The sequence below is a fragment of the Adiantum capillus-veneris genome, chromosome 29, assembly GCF_014529385.1.
Source record: "Adiantum capillus-veneris isolate H3 chromosome 29, ASM1452938v2, whole genome shotgun sequence".
Lineage (NCBI taxonomy): Eukaryota > Viridiplantae > Streptophyta > Polypodiopsida > Polypodiales > Pteridaceae > Adiantum > Adiantum capillus-veneris.
In genome coordinates this window covers 121,732,163-121,748,152 of record NC_140959.1, presented here as the reverse complement: position 1 = coordinate 121,748,152, position 15,990 = coordinate 121,732,163, and positions in this window count along the sequence as shown.

Here is a 15,990-nt window from a genome sequence, read left to right as displayed (position 1 = left end):
AAGCTGCTTCGGTCAGCAATTATGTCTTCTTGCCTCCTTGCTGACTAACCCGCGTTATGTATCGTGCTTCCTAATTGCACATGATAATGGGCATCTTGTGGTCGCCATCCCCATAGCGGAAGGCAGTACATTCAATCGACTCATCAATAATCCAAACATGCATCTGATGAACTACTATTATGTGACACTCATGGGCATTAGTACAGGTGGCATTCCATCCGAAATCATTCACCTTCAAAACAGAGCCAAAAAGTGGCCGAGACGTTGTCATATTTAGCATTTATGAAGCCCATACTACCTTGCAATCAGCTGTCTACTAGGCATTGTGGCAAGCTATGACCAACTAGAAGATGCAGATCCCTCCAGAAGATGCAAAAGTTAGTGGTTACGACAGAGGTACTAGTAGTCTTATTAATGATGCAATTGAGGTGGCAACATGAAGTCTATGAGAAATCCTTTCCTTTTTTGTAGATCCCTCCAGAAGATGCAGAAGTTAGTGGTTACGATAGAGGTACTAGTAGTCCATAGGTTCAATCCAATCGATAACATTGCCACCACCCCATGCGAGTAATTGTCTTTCTCAAGCCCTGGCGGCCTTACGCGTAGGATGTTTAAATGATAAATTTTGGCCATAATGATACTGTGAGTACATGCAGGGTTTCCCAAGTTCCTTTTAGGTTTTATTTTCAATTTTCAAGTCATTTGGATAGTTAAAAATTAGTTTCTCAGCTAATATGGAAAAAACGCTTACTTCGGACTATTGAGTGCAACAGGATCCATGGTAGCCGCAAAATCACCGGCCAAAAAGAAAAGGATGACAATAAAAGACTATTTAGAAGAAGTGGAGCCGTTTGTCATCCCAGAAGGAACTCTGAAGCCAACCAGCACATGGATTGAGGAGGATTTGCTAGAGTCAAATGATTTGAAGATCTACAAAGGCCTCCAATTACCCCAACCAACCCCTCTGTCCAAACAACCCTCCTTGAATTTTTACCAACGTAATGGTCTTATATGCTAAGCCAGTAAGAGATGCAAAGCAAGCTGAGTCATCTGTAGAAGAAAATCGAGATAAGATGCGACATCATGAGAAACGTATTTGCACAAGCGGGCGCTTGGCACCCAACATATATGATATATTGAGTGTATAACTAAATAAAATAATTTCTAAATCTTGAGCTTGCAAAATGAATTCGACAATAGATCACAATTTACAAACTTGGTTCCGCACTTAGATAATATATTAATAGCAGCATGGCCTGCCCTGCACTATGGAATGTTAAGTCGTCGTTGACAATAATTGTACTCGGCTTGTTCAGCATACTATATTAGTTGTTATATGGAGTTTTTACCTTGACTGCTTGCTACAAAAAAGACCTTAGAGAAGATACAAAAAAGACCTTAGAGAAGATGTGAATAGATTTTCACTGCCCACCCTAGAGTAGCTTTCCTCCAAGGGAAAATGAGGGTTTGTGTTGGCTACAATAGCAAACTGATGTCTGCCATCTGCAGCCATCTGAACTTGATCCGATAGCTGCTGCATACATGGATCTTTGCTCATGAGATCCGCCACCAAATCGTGGTTATTGGCAAGAAGGGAGCTCTGAAGCAGTAACTGTTGGGCGTTCAAATACACATCACCATCATCCCTGCTTCGTATGCAACTACTGAAGAGAAACACTATAGTATACTGTTGACGCTAATCTCAACTGCACCCGCGTTGGCTGTCGCTTGCATGCGGTTTAGCAAGAGAAGCTCTTTACATGCCACAATATTGGCCATATTGTCTGTAAAGTTTATGTTATCCCACCCAGTTGTTGAATGGCCAGCAGCGAACTGCTGTTGGAGAATAATAGGTGCTGACATATTGGTATGCCTGTCTCTTGTGTGGAAAAAAGAATTAGGTTCTACTTATGCTCTTTGACTATTCTTTTGATCCTGGTCGGTAGCATAGGCACCTGCATGATTGACTACTTGACTTCCGTTGCAATGCTGATGTATATCTTTGGAGCTACACATTAACCAACTTCCACGGACACCATATTCTGCGTTTAATTGGTCATGAGAGATGTTTGTGTTTGTCTGCAGATCGTTTGGAAATGCGCCTTGCCTCATCAAATTTTCAGATAGGCTATCAACAGAGCTGCACAATAAGTTTTAGGACTTTTCTCACGTAGGAAAACAAACGAGTTGGAGCGGCATAATGGTGGGCATAACTAGTTGCACCTGCAAAAACGAGCTAAGTAAGGTACTTAGTTGAAGCTGGACATACTGTTCAGCTGCCCACTGGGTCTTGTTGCACACAAAGCTGCTATGATCACTACGCGAGGAAGGCGCAGGTAGGCTTATAATTAGGTGTTGAGGCTTCACTGCAAAAGAAGGCCGATTCCAATATGCCGATGGGGCAGCAAACAATGAATACTCTACCTTGTACTGCTGTAATGAATAGGGAGGAGCTTGGCCTACAGACTCTATGTTACTGAAGAATGCTGTAGTCATGTCGAAGAGGTAGGCTTTTCTTCATGGCCCTTCGCTTTCATGTGAACAGGTATAAGATGGGCTTTGGTTAACTATAAGGTGCCAGACGCACAACTAGCTGGGCGTTGCCACTTCCAGCACAAGATGAGAAGGCAGTAGGATCAACGCCTACAAGCCCCGTCCGTCATAGCCTACTCTCTCTCTCTCTCTCTCTCTCTCTCTCTCTCCCTCTCTCTCTCACTCACACACACACACACACACACACAGTGGACAGAGACAAACCTGCAAACAAAGCTCCGACTTGCTTCCGGGGAACCTGTGAACTGTTTGTGGAGAAGATCGAATTGCTTCTGAGAGCAATTGAGCAAGTAGAGTGCTTTTGTTTTTAAGTCACTTGGTAGCTTTTCACGTGGAGTCTTTTTATTTAAAGGTTCTCACGGCAGTGATTTTTTTTCTTAAATTTAAATTCAATGCCACGTGATGGCTTCTGCGTTCAGATACTAGAGAAAGATCCTTTGGCTCACCAAGTAATAATAAACATTGATTGGTTAAGTGTTATCTTTCAATTTATCTTCTCGTCAGTAATCTTATGTATCGGAGTTTCAAGTTAAGATTTCATTGCGTGTTCATGAACTCCAAAGAGAAACTAGGAACACCTCATCGCCATTGAATAAGAAGCATTTACAACCGCTAGAGTTTGTCCGTAGCGACATTTGTGGTCCTATGCCTACCAAGTCTCTAGGGGGAACTATAGATTTTGTGACTTTCATAGATGATTCCACTGGATAGGTGTGGTTTCACCCTTTCATAAGAATCAAGTTTTCTCTACTTCTTTAGAAATTCGTAGCATTGGTACAAAATCAATCTAGTAAGATCAAAAGCTTGAGGATTGATAACAATGGAGAGTACGTCTCCAAAGAGTTTGATAATTTTTGTAGCGAGAGGTATTAAGAGGGAGCTTACTTCTCCTTGCACACCTTATCTGAATGGAGTTGCAAAAAGGATGAATCAAGATTAAAGAGAGAGTCATATCCAAGTCATATCCATGCTTTCTATAGCAAATTTGACTCGAGGTTTTTGGACAGAGAGTATTGACGTTGGTATATGTCATTAACAAGTCACCTAGTATGCCATTGAAATTACCAAATTCGTGAGGGATTGTGGTTAAAAAAGATACCACATGATCATTTGAGTGCTTTAAATGCAAGGTACATCCACATGTGCCCAAAGAGCTTTGGAAAAAGCTAGAATCAATCACACAAAGTGCAATCTTTTTTGATTATGGTGTAGATGGAGACGTGTAATATCCTCTCTCTCACTTGAAACCTTGAAAAGTAATTTACATTTCACATGGTATTTTCAATGAGTAGAAGATGACAAGAAAAGTATCAAAGAGATTGAGTAGAAGATGACAAGAAAACTATCAAAGAGATTGAGTTTAGAAAACTATCAAAGAGGTTGAGTATAGAAAAGTCACACTTGAGGACATTTTCTAAGAATCTATGAAAACTCACAAGACTAGTGTGTACCTTCCACTAGCACTGCTCCAATTGAAAGGGCTAAGAGAAACAATCATACTTTGATATGATCTACTATATCCACCTGAGAAATTTCAGCCAAGATTGGACTATGTCAGCTAACACACTGTGATAAGCCATCTTGCCACAAAGAAGCCATACAAATGGATGACAGACCATATAATCAAAGTATAACTTGATTTTCAACAATGAGACATGGGACTTGGTTAAATTTTGAGAAGGAAAGCCGCTCTTACCTTGCAAATGAGTTTATATAACAGGAAGTTATATCTAATGTTCACAAGCCTACGTACAAGGCTAGATGGTTACTAAGGGATTCAAGCAATAGAAGGGAGTTAATTTTGACAAAATCTTCTCACCCATGGTCAAGATGACTACACTGCATATAGTGCTTGGCCTAGTAGCCATTTAGGACATGTAGCTTGTCCAAATGGATGTGAAGGTAGCTTTTCTTCACGGGGATGTAGAAGAGGATATTTCATGAAGCAAGCTAAAGGTTTTGAATAGCCTAGTAGGGAGGAGCTTGTATGTAAACTCGAGAAATCACTTTATAGCCTAAGCAGGGTTCAAGACAGTGGTATCAAAAGTTTTATGCTTTTATGCGGTCTTAGGGATTTAGAAGTCAAGAGGATCATTACACATAAACATGAAAACTCAATCATGGTTTTTTGGTCATTCTTGTTTTATATGTAGATGACATGCTCTTTGTAAGAAAGTCCAATGAGAATAATTTCAAATTGAAGCAAATGTTCAACAAAAACTTTTCTATGAAACATTTTGGCGAAGCAAATCATTTTCTTGGTATGCATATCAAGAGAGACAAGAAAAAGGGAATTATTGAGTTTCTCATGAATATTATATCCACAAGGTCTTGCAACGTTTCAATATGGAAAGGGGGAAAGAATAGAGTATCCCGCTATAGTTGTATTTGAAACTAAGCAAAGAAGATTCTCCCAAACATTAAGAGAGAGAAAATGATAAGCGTGTCATATTTTTCAACTATAGGAAGTCATATATGCTATGATAGCTATGAGGCCAGATAATGCATTTGTAGTAGGAGAATTTAGTTTGTATATGGCTAATCCTTGGCAAGCAGCACTGGATAGTATCATGTCCTCAAGTACTTGAAGGGTATAACAAGCAAGCTTTTATTCTTTGTCAATACAATGCATCTATTGTTGGTTACGTGGATGCAGATTATACAGGTTGCAAACATAGTAGCAGATCTACATTTGACTACATTTTCATATTTGTAGGAGGAGCCATTTTTTGGAGATCATCTCTCCATAATTGTGTGTTATCTTCCACTACAAAGGTTGAGTACGTTCCAATGTTACATGATAGCAAGGAAGCTATATGTTTGGCTTCTTTAGTGGGAGATTTAGACATTCAGCAAGTTCCAATTTGCATTGTGATAGTCATTGCTTTGGCAAGAAATCCCGTGTTTCACTCCAAGTCAAAACACATTGAGATGTGGTATCATCTTATTCAAGATGCATTGATGGATAAGTGATTGGATCTTTTGAAAGGTCAATGACTATCCAACAGATTCTCTTACAATGAGCCTGGCTACAAAGTAATTTTCTCATTGCATCGAGCCAATGGGTGTAGGATAAACACTATTGTACAAGGGTGAAGCTATCATGCTTCACGATTGTACATACTAGATTTAGTCATAGCCACTTATGGTCATATTGGCATTGGGGTAAAAGCCTATGGATGCCCATCCATGATTGAAACCCTCCACCTACTCACTCACTAATACTATTTTACCCTTCTCATATATACGATAAATGCAACACAACACACACACACACACACACACACACACACACACACACACACACACACACACACACACACACACACACACACACACACACACACACACACACACACACACTCCTTCTAATGTGCTATTTCCTCCAATTGTTTCTCCTTCTCCTTCCCACATGCACATGCTACATCCTTCAATATATAGCCCTTAGATTGCTCCTCAACCCTCTCACCATTTGCAAATAGCTTTGTATCTTTGATATATAATACTCTTCATAATTTTGGAAAATGACATCTATTTCCATGTCCATTCATCACCATAACCCTTCCACTCATTGGTAGCTTGAAATATTTCTAAATCTTTATCTAGAAGACCCATAAGATTTGCATCTTCATTCTCAAAAGAATCCTTTATATATACCTTCTCATCTTTGAAATAGGCCTCATGCATATGCACCATACTTCTTGCAAACCTCTCCTCAATAATCTCACCTTGTTTCAAATATCTATGCACCTCTACTTCACAATAATCTGTAGGTGCAATAAAAGATTGCCAATCATCTTGCACCTCCCTCTGAATTAACATTTCCATCGGTATTATCTTCAATAATTAGACCAAGTATAGAATCATCTTTCGCATCCCACAACTCTGGTTTTGGCATAGAGTTTGAGTTCTCTTTCTACTTCAAATCATCACATCATATACCCTTCCAATCTATAGTAGACATATTGTCATAAACTTGCTTGCAATCCATGTGACACAGGCCCTAACTCCCACTCATACCTTGGATATTGTTCGCATGTCTGTAGACAACCCAAATCTTAAGAATACCATATAATAGGTGTTTCATAGTAGCAAACATCCTTATTTGCATCCTCACATAGACTAGAAATATCACCCACATCCTAAACCACCTCTAGATAGGTTTCTTGCTTTGATATTCCACCCTTTGATGCCACTTCTACCTATATAGAATTCCCAAGCACTTCTATGTCACGCTTCATACTTTTATCCTTGCATAAGAATCTATATTTATCAATCTTGCAAACACAAGTTTCACTATGTTCTCATCTTGTTGGGTTCAAGCCCTTTACCCATGGGAAATGGCTTTTTTAGCATGCATACATAGCTCCAGTTTTGGTGGAGTGTGCATGTATTTATATATGTAGGGTTTTACAAATCAGTAGAATACATATAGTTATTTTTACTTGTGTCGAAGTCTGGTTTTTCTTGCTCTCTCTTGTTCCCTCCTCTGTACGCTATCAAGCAACCATGGCTTCTCACCGCCACCATCCTCCTTAGCCTCAACACCTTCTCAACACCTTATAGTGGTATCACAGGCATTACTCCTTTCAAGTGGCATCAAAGCCCATGCCATGTTTGACATAGCTCATTGAAATGCCATATTTCCTAGGCGGTGTTGTCAAGGGCCAAGGCGTTGTAAATAGGTCATTCTAAAACGCCTCGCAAGGTGGTGCTGCAGATAGCCAAGGCAAGGCATGGCCCCATTATGAGGAGTATCTCAGCACGCAAGCGCTCCAAGGCACCTCTTGGCGGTGGCACAACAAGACTCACTAGCGTTCCAAAACGTTGCAAAGCCCAGGAGGCGGCGGGTAGAGGTCAATGGTGACCAGGTGTTTTAAAACGCATTGCAGAGAAATGAAGTGGTTTGCAATTTTATGAGCGTTTCATTACGATGTCTGCTGCCTAGTTGACGTGAAGCTTCTCAAAATGCTGACAACTTTGTAGTGCGATAAAAGCCTCTACAAATAGGAGTACTACAATATCCAGTAAGCATCTCAAAATGCCAACTATAGAGGGGGATGAGATACAAGTGAAGGTAAACAAGCCTTTATCCCCAACTCCCATAGGAAAATTACTCTCTTGAATACTACAGGCTAAATAGTGTTAAGAATATGAGTGAGGTCTTGAGAGGTGAGAACTCTCCGTATGTGTTGCAAATGAAAAGAGCACAAGCTATGCAATCTAGCTTGCAAAATTGACAAGTTAGATGCTACCACTAAAATGGTAAAAAATTATCAACGTGATTATCTTGTTGGTGTCAAGATACCAATTCCCGAGGAAGATGAAGACCGCATAAATCAAAAGTTTTGCTACAACAAGCTAGTCAATCAAAAAAGAAAAAAAGTTGTTTTTCCTTGTTCAATGTCATATGTGTTTTTTGTTTGCTATCAACACTCATATTTTCAGTCAAAGCCTTGTTTTAGCTTATCAGTTTGTCAGTAATCACCATGTCAAAATAAATTTTGTACGGGTTATAGACACTGCCACACATAAGTGGTAAGACCTCCCAACATCTCTTTGATTGAAGTCCCTTGATTGAAATCCCATTTTGTAAACCATTTCTCATGAGGTTATTGAGTAAACCTAAAAACCAAGGTTTGAGAGTAAACCAAAAACTCAGTTTGATGATAGCTATTTTTGACCTACACCCTATCTGTCTTTGAGGGGGGGTTCATTATCATAGCACCAAGTTATGGATATACCAAAATCCTTTGTTGTGAGATAACCTAAAACTCACGGTTGAAGAGTAAATCTAAAACTCTTATGTCATGCAAATGGCCAGTCTAGTTTGGGCTTGAGGGGGGGATTGTTGGGTTCAAGCCCATTACCCGTGGGAAATGGACTTTGTAGCATGCAGACATACCTCCATTTCTACTAGAGTGTGTATGGGAAAGGAATGGCTAAACTTAACCCATGTCTTTATTTATGTAAGGTTTTACAAATCAATAGAATACATAGCGCTCTTTTTACTTGCGTCAATATTTGCTTTTCTCGCTCTCTCTTGTTCCCTCCTTTGCACTCTCTCAAGCAACCATGGCTTCTCACCGCCACCATCCTCCCTATCCTCAACACCTTACATCTGGCATTTGCAAAAGTTCTTGAAAATTTTCTCGTGTATGGCTTCTTCTCTAGCCACATGATGTTTACTTCCAGATACAGATAATTTGACCCTTTTGTTATGACCGCTTTCACAAAGTCATCCCAATTGTTAGAAAATTCTATCACAAACGCGTGAATTTGTTCATTGAGCTCTAGAATCACTAGTATTTTGAACACCACAATCACTTAGTTTTTTAAAACCCCTCAAAGCTGTGTCTCTTTTCCACAACAAACAATGTAACCTTTAGGACCATACCCATAAAAAATGTTTCTCTCATTCTAACCACCTCTAGTGTTGCAATTATATTAGCCATCACTTTTTTATTTGTTGTTTGGCTTTTTGCTCCATCCTAATCTATATCATCTCAACCAAATCATTTTTTCCATGCTGCTTCTGAAGAAAAGCGATAAATCCATCCATCTCATCGATAGAATCTTTGCTGGTTGTGGATCAACATCTCCTCTTTTGCTATAGTTTCAACTATTTTGCATTAGTTCCACCAAGATGTCAGACATAGATTCTTGCTCAAGAAAGATATGTTACTATAGCTGCGAATAGACACCGTACCTCTGGCTACGCGAGCTTTGAGAGAGAAAAACGACCAAAAATTACAATGGAAATAGATCTCACCTTTGAAATTTGAAACCCTAAACTTAAATCAAATCAATGTTAATAAAAAATTCATCATCTTGAATCTCTAATTACAAACTTTAATCCTTCAATATCCCTGAAAATTGAAACATTGAGTTTTTCCTCATTGGCTCTAGCAGGCATGACCAAAAAGCTTTGAACAATGGTCCCATTGTCATGGATGACAAGAGCGTGCACAATTTCAATAACGGTTTTCTTCTTATTGGTACCCTTGACTTGGATCGTACTCTTGGATAAAGGTGGTTTCCCTAACTGATACCACACTTCATAGGATATAAAATTATGTTGACATCTTGTGTCTAACAATGCAGTATATGGTACCTTCTTATAGGAGCTATTTAACTCAATTGGGTATTGTAGAGGCAGGTTAGAGTCTATAAAATCGTTGTCTATTTCAACAAGGAATGCATGTGTGACTCCAAGATTAGCCGCTTATTAGTGCTTAATACGTTGTTGTCATTCTCAAGCCTTGATTCGGATTGTATCTTTTAAAACTCTGCTTATGCCTCGGTTGCCTTCTTTTGATGGATATTCCTCTTGGCTTAGGGGTTCATAGTACCTTTTGAATTTACTCCCATAGAGGAACGCCACGTAATTGAGGAACTACCTTCTTTTGTTTGAAGCTAGGTTTTGAAGATCCCACCTTTTGAGTATTTACTCCTACCACTCTATATGTGCCCTTACCTCTTGTGGATATGCCCGTGACATCAATGCTCCTTAGTTTGGGGCCAAAAGAGTCCAGTCAGCTCGAAGAAGTCAACATAGTGTCAGGCTCTATTGCTACCATGGACACTTCTAATTTTGTGATGTCAGTCATGAAGATGGTGGTATTTTCTTGTGCAAATGATGGGGTCCAGTAGCCTTGGCTAAGAAATGGAAACAGGAGATGCTAGAGAGGAGGCTCCAAGCATTATTGAGAAGCCAATCCATGATCTATATCGGGGATAGACTATGGATGTCAATCAGATATAAGTACCCATCTTTATTTCATCATCAACTCTTGTTGCGAGAGTGCTAGTTATGACCGCACCTGTGCAAACTTTTGCTATTGTGGTGTTAACCCATTTAGCATCAGGGAGGGGGCAACGGTTCAAGGAGATGTAAATAGAACTAGAGTAGCAACCTTGTTTATAGAGTTGTGCCAATTACCCCCTATTCCTCACAGTGGTTGGTGTATCTCTAGTTTCACATAGGATACCAACTGGAGGAGCAACATGTCACAAATCTCCTCTAGTTTATGTATCAAGTTAATCTACACTGGTGTAAGCAAAGATAACAAATGCAAGTTATTCCATGTTAGCAATAGTAGATTTGATAGGCGAGAACTAGTCCTTAATAGATAGAATTGTAGAATTGGAAGGCCGCTTACAAAGCTGAAACGTAAGCGATATCCATAGAGCAAAGGGAAGAGCAAGCCCGGCATCAGGTTCATGAAGCAACACATAAAACCACTCTAGCTAATGAGTAGCATGTGGAGTTTTCACAAAGTGTCTTCAAGGAGCCTCCTTTGTCCTAACATTGGGTGGATTATTTCTTAAAAATGGCATACCAAAAATTGCAGCTTTGCCCTATTTCCACTTACAGAGGATGACCTGGTTGTGATGGTCTTGATTCTAAAGGAGGATATCCAAGTTCATTGGGAAGGCCAAATCCAAAAGTGACAAGTAGCATTAAAGCCCTTCTTAGCAGTTTTGGCATTGCCTGCACTAGAGGGCCATCCGGGTGGGACATCTAGCATGACCGATTCAAGCAAGAGGAAAGCTACTGAATATCTTCCATCATTAGGTGAAATTTGGACTCACAAAGGGGCCCTTTAAGGAGTTTGACTTTACCTCTCTCTACCAAAACGGGCGCATGGATAAATTTTTGCAAACAAACTCCAAAGTTGGCAGTTATAATGTCCTCTTCAAGCTCTATCTACTGATATATAGCACGCCATGATATTCCTCATATTTTAGAAGATTATTTTTTTGATTCACTTAGATTCTGACAGAGTTGTCACCCCCTAGACATTACTAAAGGAAGTATGTTTCTGGTCATCCATGTTTCCTTTGTCGATCTTAAGGTAAGTTCATAAGCATTTATGTACAATATTTGATTAATGAAAACAATATTCGTTCCCAACTTGGATTGTATCCACTCGATACTCCCAACAGGCGAGGGTTTATGCTAAGGTGGTCTAAACTCAGGGTTCCCTACAACATAATGATACCAAGCTCGAAAGGTATTAGGTACAATAAAATCCGTAGACATCAACCTTTGCTTCTCTTCCCCATTATGCGTGGTAGTGACAAGTCTTTGCACTTCCACTCCAGTTTGGAAATGCGCTTCCAACCCATAAGGCGGGAGAGCCCACCTCCCCCTTTTATTTCCCCTTTTGATTCTTCTGATGGAAAATGACATATAATTATTGTGGGATCAGGTCCTCCGTGCATACTAGATGTTAGGATAGAGTAACCTTTAGTCCGAATATACCAAGGGGATATCTTCTAATTTTTGAAGGTGCAATTGTTCGTACTAACGTGCGGGCTGGGATTCTATTTAAACAAGCGCAATTTAAACATGATATATAAGCAATCTGATGTATGAAGTTATATACCGATAGTTCTCCTATTGTGAAAGTGTGTCTCATCTTAGCTTTGACCCACTTAGAAATTCAAGATAGACGGTCGTCGATGGGAGAAAATTTCCACCTTAATTTTGAAAGAGGGCTATAATTTGCACCCGAGGACTGAACTGACTATCTTGATTATTTAACCAGATCTAGGGGGCATGCGGAGGACTAAAATGCTTGCAAGAAATGGTCCTTTGCCATGCTGCGATCATTGTAGGTGGTAGAAATTATGGAATGGCTATAATCTTTTCCTTATCTATATAAGTCCCATTCTTGGACACTATATGCCCTAAAATGACTCCATGTTTAACCCAAAATTGGCATTTGAAAGGGTTTAATGAGATGCAATATAATCTGCACTTTTCAAACACCTTTCATAAACATGACAGATGCTCTCTCCAAGAGGAGTAAACACAAAGGTTGTTTGAGAAAGCTTCATGAAATTCCCTTAAATAGTGTTTAGTAATCGTTGGTAGATAGTAGGGGCATTTGTTAAGCCAAAGGCCATAACATGAAATGTGAACACTCTAAATTCTATTATAAAAACTGATTTAGCTTGGTCCTCTAGCACAATCATGATTTGATTATAACTAGAGTACCCATGTAAAACCCTATAAGCCTCCTCCTTGCCTGCAACTCTATCAAGCACAATATGGAAAGAGATAATGATCTCTCCTAGTGGCTACATGGATTACTTCGGTGATAGAACCAAGCCATTGAGAGTTGATGTACTTGTCCATCTCTTCAAGTAATCCCGCACAAAATTGTTGCTTTTGCTCGGTGAAGTCTATCTTTTGAAAGACAATAGGCTTGATATATAAATCCCAAAATGTGTCCATGTAATTGTGGATAGACTCATGGGAGAGAAGCTTTAAACTCCGCCATTTGATAATCACTTTGTTCTTTGCATCACTTGCAAGGAATTGCTTCATAATGGAAACTTGTAGAGTTCTCCATGTCTTTGGGGCTTTGCCGTTGCCATGAAGGCTAGCCCACCATTGCGGAGCCGATTTCTGGAAGTGCATAGCTACATGGTGTAGCTTGGAGGAATTGTCTCCAAAGGCCGCATCAAATTGGTGGATGTGTTACCATATACATGTGGTAGTGATGTGTGTGAACACACTACGACCGCCAGGGCATTTTTCCCTCTTTAGGAGGTTTTCCCCCCCGTGCATTGTATATACGCCCATCACTCTAGGGCTATCTATCTTTCCATTGCACACTAAGTAATACACTCTCAATTGTGTGCCTTGATCTTCCTTCATCTTCTCCAAGCTGTGTGCGTTTTTCTGCAACCCTAATTCCAACAATTGGTATCAGAGCAGGTTGCGTACTCTCGGGCTTAGTCTCGTAGCTACCCCAGCACACGCCTGCTCACTTTATTCCATTTCAATGAGATTTGGCAAGTGTTTGTAGGTTGATAAATCTTTTGGGATAGCTCGTAGACATTTTTCTGCTCAAATTTTTGATACGGGCTCATTTTGGCCTCCGTTTCCACTATAGGCAGGTTTGCATAGTCAGTTTTATCATTTTGTGTAGAATTTTTGTCAATGCCGTTTTTTGCATAACAGGTACCTTACAGTCTTCTAGGGTTTGTGCTATACATCACATGTTGTTCCCACTTTGTTTCTCCTCTTTTCGGGTAGTTTTCACATCAGGTACACCATTTACCATGGCTGACAACAACATAGATGTGTTTAAGATGTTTGCTTCTCAGGACAGATTGGATGGGAACGATTACCCTATGTGGGCTTACATGATGCAACATGCTCTTGTGTCAAAGGGCGTCTAGAATATTGTGCAGGGCATTGATGTACCTCCTGGTTCTGAGGATGTAGGCGATGTTGAGGATGTGGCAAGTCTTGCTGCTATTAGAGTTGTTTTGCCTGCGGCAGAACAATCTCGTTGGGATGTAAAGGATGCGCAAGCTCATGCATTGATTGTGTTGTCTATGAAACGCACCATTGTTTCTCACATTCGTTCAAAAAAATCTACAAAACAGGCTTGGGATATTTTGGTTGGTCTTTATGCGTCGCAATGAGGCTAAAATTGCTTTGCTACGTAAAGAGCTGGAGTCAAAGATTATGCATGAGGAAGATGATATTGACACTTTCCTTGTTGGTGTCAAGGATATGAATGAGCAACTTATTTCTGCAGGTGAAGTCATTTCAGACAGTTCCCTTGTGTAGATTGTCCTTGATGCCTTACCAGATTCTTACTAGACTTTTGCTAGTACTTGGAGACTTATAAACCAAGGAAATCGTGAAGTTGTCAAGTTTGATGCATTATGCACATTGCTGTTGCAAGAGTCACTTTCTAGAAAAAACAGGACTAGACAGTGCAATTGAACATGCTTTTATTGCTTCTGAAAGAAAGGGTGGTAACAACAATGCAACCACTTCTTATGGTTCTGCTGCGAGTGGCAAAACTTCTATTCCCAATGCTTCTGCTGGCAGCACTTTGTCTGGCAATTCTAGTGATAAGGGCAAAAAGAAGATGCGTTGCCATTATTGTAAAGCTAATGATCATTTGATCAAGTAGTGTCCTAAGTTGAAGGCAAAATAGGCTAAGAAGAAAGAGGGTGGTTCCACTGCGAATGTTGGTTCCACTACAAATGCAGGCATAGTTGAGTCTTCTATGAAAGGAGACTGTGATACTGATGTTGATGCAGAATGGGCTTTTAGTGCAGAGTGCACTTACAATCCTGCTGTCCATGATGCATGCATGTCAGTTACTGCAGATTCACATGTGTGGTATTTTGATAGTGGTGCTACAAAGTACATTACCTCACATCGTGAATTTTTCACCTATCTTGAGTCTATCGCTCATGGGAAACCAGTCACTTGTGCCAACAATGCCTCTTATCTGGTTCAGGGAGTTGGAAAGATTGTGCTTACTGCTACAAATGGCAATTCTTTCACACTTGTTGATGCACTTTCTGTACCTGTGATCAAGAAAAATCTTTTGTCTGTATCTGCACTTGCTATACTTGGACTTGTACTCAAATTTGTGGATGACAGATTTACAGTTCATGATCTCAGTTTCGGTGATGAAATTGTTGCATCTGGGCTTTTGTGCCGTGGGCTGTATAAGCTCACTTTGTATGACAAGTGTGGTCAAAATTTTGCAAATGCAGTTGCAAATTCAAGGGCTATTTCAGATGTAAAACTTTGGCATGCATGTTTTGGTCATCTGAATTTTGCCAGTTTGCTGCGTTGCAGAAATCTGATATGGTTGCTTCTTCGCCACCTCTTGAAGCACCTCTCAAACATGTTTGTGAAGGCTATATTTTGGGTAAGATGCAGTGTTCGAAGTTTCCAAAGGATGGTTTTGTTAGGGCCACATGCAGGTTGTAGATTGTGCATAATCCGTCCTTGGGCAATTACCTTTACTTCATGACTTTCATTGGATGATTACTCATGCATGGGTATTTCCACTTAAAGCGAAGTCCGAAGTTTTTATGTGCTTCAAACAATTTTTGGCTATTGGTTGAAAATGTCTCGAAATGTACTATGGGCACCCTCCGTTCCGCTCAAGGGGGGGAGTATATGTCTCATGAACTTAATGCATTTCTGGCTAGTCGTGGGGATAAAACACCAATGTACAGTGCCTTATACACCTCAGCAAAATGGTGTTGCTGAGAGGAAAAACAGGTCACTTACGAAAATGGCACGATGTATGGTCAAAAGTCAATCTTTGTCGCATTCTTTTTGGCTTGCGGCCATCATGTGTGCCACTTATGTACGTAATAGGTGTCCTATGAAAGCTTTTGCACTCTATTACTCCATATGAAGCATGGCATGATAGAAAGCCTTCTATTGAACACATGCGTGTTTTTGGTTGTTTGGCATATGCTTTGGTGCCACAAACACAACGCAAAAATTGGATGATAAGACTGTTAAATGTATTTTTGTTGGTTATAGTGCTGAAAGCAAAGGTTACAGGTTGTATCATCCACAAACAAAGTGTATGCTGGTTTCACGGGATGTAGTGTTTGTGGAAGATGCTGTTCAGTCCTTGCTGTCATGTA